A 6,993-nucleotide genomic window follows, 5' to 3' on the forward strand; every position below is an offset into this window, starting at 1 on the left:
AGGTAAGCCGGTTTGCGGATTTTGGAAGACATCCGGCCAGCCTTCGACGGCGTTGGTAGCGTACAAGATTTACTGTTAGCTATACGTGAATTATTGTCGTAAAATTCCTAAATTATGTGGACAAGCTTCGGCTCGCAAACTCGATTGTGACATAATAACCCACTGACTCATCTAATTTATTAAATTGGTTTGATGGGTCTTGGCTCGCTTTTTTGGGCAAAACCGATACATTTTGCAACGGTTTGAAAATAAACATTACAGTTTCACTCCTGGCGGCATGACATCATCCAGAGGACAAATTATTCACTATTACTCTAATCGCGGGGATTTTTTCGAGAACACTAGAGGAAGGGTCAAGAAGTCCCCCAGGCTTTTTCCACTAATCTTATTTGCAAATAAGCATAATCCCAGCGCGAAAGGACAAAGACCTTACTCATACGCAATCCTTCAAGTGAATCACTTCAATGATATTTCCACGTCTCCCACAAACTGTTATTACATTTTATTCATTTATTTTTTCATAAACAAATCACATGTTCACATTCTTCCATAATTGTGCCGACTTATCGGCGGACCAATCCTAAATCCTCCTTGCAGCTCAAGAACAACTTTGCCTTGATTTGTCAACAAGAAAACAACACTACTTATTGTTGCAAAAAATTGGGAACATTTCAAGTGGCCTCTGAATTCAATTATAAAAAAATAATTAACACATTTTAATTAGGAGGCGACTGATGATTAAGTGAAGAAATGATTACGTTTTTTTATTGTGGCACATTAGAGAAAATTCTTAGTAACGTCGTGGAACCACTGACACCGATATTTGGCCTTGGATTCGGTGGCAGCCTTAGGTATTTCACTAGGAACCTCTTGCATCTTGCTAGCCTTCGAGATGCTTGTCGCCGATCCTGTCAAATTTACACGAAAAAATAATTAGTGGTTTCTTGCTAAACCCAAATAGTTGCGGTTTGGACAATGAATTATTCACATTCTGGCTTCTAGGTAGGTGAAATTTATTTTATTTCCACTTGCTGAAGGAGCTAACAGTAACCTGAAAGCACTGCTTGTATCTGACGGCACGTGCATTCGACTGTGATCGGTCAGTTTTTCGGAAAAATTTCCGCCAGATTCCTCAAACTACTTACTAATGGATTGACACCTTTGCGTTTTTTCCTCTCCGATTTATTTTTAGACACAAATTGCTCTTCGTTTTCGTTTCAAACACAGTTTTAGCTAATTATAGCAATCAATTTTTTGCATGAAACCGAAAGTCTGAATTGAGATATTTCGTTTGAAGACATTTGGTTGCAAAACGCTACGTCTTCCGTAAAAATTTCCTCTCGTATTTGCAATATACGAAGAATGTTAGTTTTGTCCATTTAAGCAAATTCGAAAGGAGATTGCCGGAAGTCGATTTTTCCATAAGAGGCAACTCAGATGAGGCAAATGTGTGGAGATATTATCTCGTTTGGTTGAGAAAGGCGGGATAATCGCGCCATATAAAACAAACTTTCGGGTGATGGACGTCAAGGCTTTAGGACTGCCTGGTGCGAGCTAGGATTGAACGGTCTTTATTTGGAGCAAATCGCTTTCTCCCTTTGTTCCCTCGTTTAGTCCGATTTTCCGCGCCATTTTCCGAGTCAATCAAGTACGACGCCAGCCTTCACGGCGTGTAATAACAATAAATAGCTACACGAACTAAACTGTCTGTCTTTACTTATGCGTGTCAGGATTATTATAAAATGCAGTTTTCCCAGCGTTAATCTCAATTGCTCGTACAACACGATGATAAATAGATAAGATAATTGCGATAATACAGCCGTATTTATGGCTGATTGCGAGACCGCCAATCAGGCGCATTTTTCCCAGCTTTAAGAGACGAAATCGTTCCTGGCACGACGTCGTTTACCAAGCAAAAAACCGCCCCGTGCGCGAAAAAGTGCAATCATGGGCCATAAAACAGTCCAAATTAATTGTAATTGTCGTCGTAAAATTTATTGCGCAATTTTCGGCAATTGCATCGGAAAAATTTTGACGAGAGAAGTGGGACGTCAGTGTCGGTCGTTTTACATTAGCACGGACGCGATTCCTTGTAATGTTTTAATGGATACACATTATAATATTTTCGCATTATTTCGCACAGCTTGAAACAGTACAGGTGCGGCCAACAATGGATTGCATTTGGAATTTCATAATAGAGCAGGTAGACTAAGTGCAATTTATCCGGGATGATTCAACTGTTCGCCTGAATTGGCTAGGTAATGTCAAAATCTCGATTAGATGAAGAGGATCAATAAACACAGCACTGAAACAAACATGGCTTGTTATGTAATTCCTAGAAATTTTGCTAAAGTGGTAAAGTACTGTTACGCGCGAGCTATTATTTTCCTGTTTTATATGAAATTCTTCTAATGGTTTATCTTCTCATACATCACCACGTTCCTGAAATCCGGTAGCGCTTCATTTGGATAAAATGTCACGCGGTGGAACTGTTCCTAGATTTCGTTTTTTTGCCATAAATCAAACAACAGTTTGGCAATTTTTTCAGATTTAAATCGCACATCCAACATCGAGGTTGCAAATTAACTCATAAATATTATTTGATTAATGGCTTTCTATAACTTATCCGGTGTTTTATAAGACAAATAAGAAACTTTATTGTTGACAAGCTATTACTAACACCCAATTTACAGTGCTATAAACCCCCACTTACAAAGTACATACATTGCAAATAATGTTTGACGAAGGTTTCCTTAATATTTAACGGTGAAGTAACACTGTTTCAAAAGCCAAAAGAAGTTGAGAAAAGCTCGCAATTTTTATAAAGTTGATTCACAAATTTCCACGTGGTGGTTATTATTATTTATTTGTTGTAAAACCTTGCGATTATTATACTGTACTGGTATTCATTAAACGATTATTTATTTGATACGAAAGTATTATTTTAAATAAAAACAGTGACGTCTTTTCAACAAATATTGAAATGAAGTAAGTATAAAAAGCACAAAGTTTTTTTTCACACCTCACGAAAGCCTCTAACCAAGTTACCCAAAATGTCAGTCTTGTCACTCTTATTTCTTGCAGTAATTTCATTTAATGGTAAGAGCCACATGTTGTAGACCCGAATTTTTAATATTTAAAAAAATTAGAGGTCTACTACCTCCAATGCTATATGTGTCGTTTCGACGATAATTGCGAATCTCCGAAGGAAATTACTTGTCCTGAAGATAGAACCTACTGTCTAGCTATTAGAACTTATCCAGACAGTATGTGGTAAAATAACCATAAATATTATTGTTTTTCTAAAAAAAAATTTTAGAAAATACTTTTTATGTGACTTCAAGGGGCTGTGCAACTCCATATACTGCCGAAGGCATTTGTAAGGATATAAAAGAAATGAGTGAAGGAAACTGTTATAATTGCCAAGAGGATTTATGTAATGAAAAACTTCCTGAATTGGAGTGATGTGGACAAAATTGTAAATACATATAAATACAATAAATAAAATAAAATATGCATCTAAAACAGAAATCATGTTTTTTTTAAAGTGCGTGAGATCACAGAAATAAAAGGGATACTAATAAACTGCCACGTAAATAATAGTCAATCTCTAAGTAATATATTGTAAATAGTATTTAAAGATGCTTGGTATTAAAATAAAATTTACTAAGAAAAAATAATAATACTACTTAGAAAACGCTATACCTACCTAGGTATTTAACATCCACCTTCTACACAAAATATTGATATAATAGACATGAATTAACAACAATTTTTGAACTAAAAATATATCTCTAAACTAAAGATGTTTCTTCAAAAATGACGAGCCAAAAAAACTGAAATTTCTACATAAAGGAAAATTGAAGCTTACAAACTTATTTACTTTATTACTGCGTACTTCGTAATTATAGGGGGTGTAAAGTAAACAGAGCAAAATTTCTCGTACATTCTAAGAATGGAAAAAGGAATATAAAAAATATAAAATAAATATTGAATCAAAGTACGAGTGGCGTCAACAGATGTTTTTATAACACAGACTCTAAATTTTTACTATTTGTATTCAAATATGCCTGTATACGATTGGACTTTTTATTTCCACCAAAAATTCCCTTATCTCTATATTAAATTGCTCTGTTTCTTGCAATGAAAATTATGAAGGTACTAGTCATTTACCAAATGTTTTTGTAATTAAGCACAGAAGGAAACAACCACAAACTGAGTTTTTAACATGAGAAAACGAGAAAATCTTGTTCAAGCCTTTGATACTTACCGGATTTTTAGTACACTGCTTGTACCGATAGTTGTATTTTAAATTTTAGGACATGTGGCTATAACTGGCTATTTTTTATAATTTCCAAAACGTGTGTAACAGGCGTCAGAAATATAACACGTGGAGCAATTATCATACTGTGCTGCTATTGCTATACATTAACAATTATTAACATGATACGAAAGTGTATTTTAATAAAAATAAACGTCTATGACGTCTTTTCAATAAACTCTGATATGAAATAAATGTAAAAGACAAAAAGGTTCTTAAGACAGTGTCTAAGCAAGTTACTAAGATGTCATCAGTCTTGTCACTCTTATTCCTTGCGGTAATTTCTTTCAATGGCAAGTAGCGCATGTTGTAAAACCAACTTTTTATAATTTTTAAAAATTAGGGGTTTACTCCCTCAAGTGCTATTATTGTGGTTCAGAGAATTGCGAATCTCCGTCTGAAGATAATTGTGATGAAGAGGAAACCTACTGTGTAGCTGTTAAAATTGATCCTGAGAGTATGTGATAAAATATCTACGTATATTCTCGTTATTTCTAAAAATTTTTTTTAGAAAAAGACACGGATTATGTGACTGCAATGGGATGTGCAACTGAAAATATTGCGAAGAGTACTTGTCGAGATGTTAAACAAAGGGGCGAAGGAAACTGTTATGATTGCCAAGAGGATTTATGTAATGAAAAACTTCCTGAATTGAAATGAAGTATACATAAATAAAAATAAATAAAATATGTATATAAAGCAGAAATCATGTGCCTTTTTTCAAAAAAGTACGTGAAATCACAAAATTTTCATTTTCTAAGTAAAATCTTGTAAATGCTTCAAAACTAGGAATATTAAAAAAATACGAACCGAAAAACTGGGACTTCTACATAACGTTTAAAAAAAAGACAAAAGACAATTGAAGCTTACAAACCTAATTATACGAGTATAATAAATGGTGACTGAGCTTTTTTAAAACGTTTTCGTATCGTAATTTTTACAGAAAGGCTATTCTCTTTAAAATCTGTTAGTAATTATTATAATTTGTATTTATTATAATAGAGTGTCAGGGTACACAGACTAAAATTTCTTAAAGAATTTTAAATTTTGAGACATGGAATTGAAATGTGGTTATTTTAACAGGTAACCGAACTAAACAAATGGAACATCTTTTCTATTTGTAATTCAATAAAAAATTCGCAAGTTTTCTTAAAATTTGGAAAAAAATAACAACCTGAAAGGTGTACCCGCCTATGGATAAAAAAATAAAAGAGCCTAATTATTTTCGTTGTGATAGAAACGGACAATTTAAACAATTGAAAACAACAATTAAAATTGTTGCTATGAAAACAAACTAATTATTAAAGACTGACCGGCTGGTTTACACAAGAAGGAAAACAGTGAAAATCATAAATAAGAATTTTGCAAAACGTTATTTAGAAAAGTTGTTATATTTGATGTGTTTTATAATTTCCAAAACATATGTAAAAGGCGCCAGGAAGATAACACGTGGGGTAATTATTACACAATTATTATACTGCACTGCTATGCATTAACAATCATTAACATAATGCGAAAGTGTATTTAAATAAAAACAAACAGTGACGTCTTTTCAACAAATACTGATATGAAGTAAGTATAAAAGGCAGAAAGGTTTCTTTCACACCTCAAGAAGGTGTCTAACCAAGTTACCAAGATGTCAGTCTTGCCACTCTTTTTCCTTGCTGTAATTTCTTTTAATGGTAAGTACTACAAGTTGTAAAACCGAATTTTTGCAATTTTTAAAAACTAGGGGCTTACTCCCTCAAATGCTATGCTTGTTTTGACAAAAAAGAATGCGACTCTCCTTCTGAAGTTACTTGCGAAGAAAATGAAACTCACTGTGTAGCTATTAATACTGATGGCAGCAGTACGTGGTAAAATAAAAAATGTTTTCGTTTTCTCTTAAAAAAAAATTTCAGGTCATTATTTTTTTGTTACATCAAGGAACTGTGCTACTGAAGAACTTGCGGATGATGTTTGTAATGGTATTGTTGAAGTTAATGAAGGCAAGTGTTATAAATGCAACGAGGATTTATGTAATGAAAAACTTCCTGAACTGGAGTGACGCGCAGTCAATAGTTCATAAAATAAAACATGTATAAAACAGAAATCATGTGTCTTTTTAAAAAGAGCACCCAATCGATTACTTAGTAGAAGCCATTTGAGTTGTTTAAATTTTAAATTACGATTTAAATGATAAATTTTTGTCATCAACCAACCGGCTTAAGATGACATTAATGTATTTTTAGGCTATTATTACAAGTTAATCTACCAAGATTACAATTTATTTTTCTTAACAAATGTCTATAAGTGAGAGAGTCATTTTTCTTAATTAAGCGCCTGACAGTTTTTCGGATATTTTAGTGTCCAGGAAAAACCTGTGACAGCTGTTGGCACTTCTTAATTTCCAGCTACATCAATTTTAATTATTGAACACGATTTAAAATCGTTAAGGCAGCATAACTGTTGTGCACTTTTCCCACCGAAGTGTTAATTTCTCGTAGAAAACATCGAACCAAATTTGGTATCTCACATTACTGGATCCCTCTTGATAAAGTCTTATACGTCTTTCATTTATAATTTATTAATTACGGCGTTTAGACAAGTGCCACCTTATATTTATGTTTATTACATTAAACTCTTCTCTTGAATCTATTATCCGCGACTGTTGTAGATTCATCGCGGCCATA

The 6,993-nt window shown here is 33.4% G+C and overlaps 1 long non-coding RNA gene and 2 other non-coding genes across 3 annotated transcripts; 2 read left to right on the forward strand and 1 right to left on the reverse strand.

The window, feature by feature from the left end:
* Positions 1–487: 487 nt before the first annotated feature.
* LOC135266376 (uncharacterized) lies at positions 488–4,388 on the reverse strand. Its single transcript, XR_010334387.1, has 2 exons — positions 4,271–4,388; positions 488–908 (listed from the first exon to the last, which is right to left on the reverse strand). It is a non-coding gene; the product is annotated as an uncharacterized LOC135266376 (long non-coding RNA).
* Positions 2,906–5,027, forward strand: LOC103313229 (uncharacterized). The gene is made up of 5 exons (XR_010334386.1): positions 2,906–3,099; positions 3,150–3,266; positions 3,320–4,614; positions 4,665–4,778; positions 4,833–5,027. It is a non-coding gene; the product is annotated as an uncharacterized LOC103313229 (transcript).
* Positions 5,028–5,857: 830 nt separating this feature from the next.
* On the forward strand, positions 5,858–6,413 carry LOC103313260 (hypothetical protein). Its single transcript, XR_010334199.1, has 3 exons — positions 5,858–6,003; positions 6,054–6,170; positions 6,223–6,413. It is a non-coding gene; the product is annotated as a hypothetical protein (transcript).
* The last annotated feature ends 580 nt before the right edge of the window (positions 6,414–6,993 follow it).

Source organism: Tribolium castaneum, chromosome 5 (assembly GCF_031307605.1).
Source record: "Tribolium castaneum strain GA2 chromosome 5, icTriCast1.1, whole genome shotgun sequence".
Classification (NCBI taxonomy): domain Eukaryota; kingdom Metazoa; phylum Arthropoda; class Insecta; order Coleoptera; family Tenebrionidae; genus Tribolium; species Tribolium castaneum.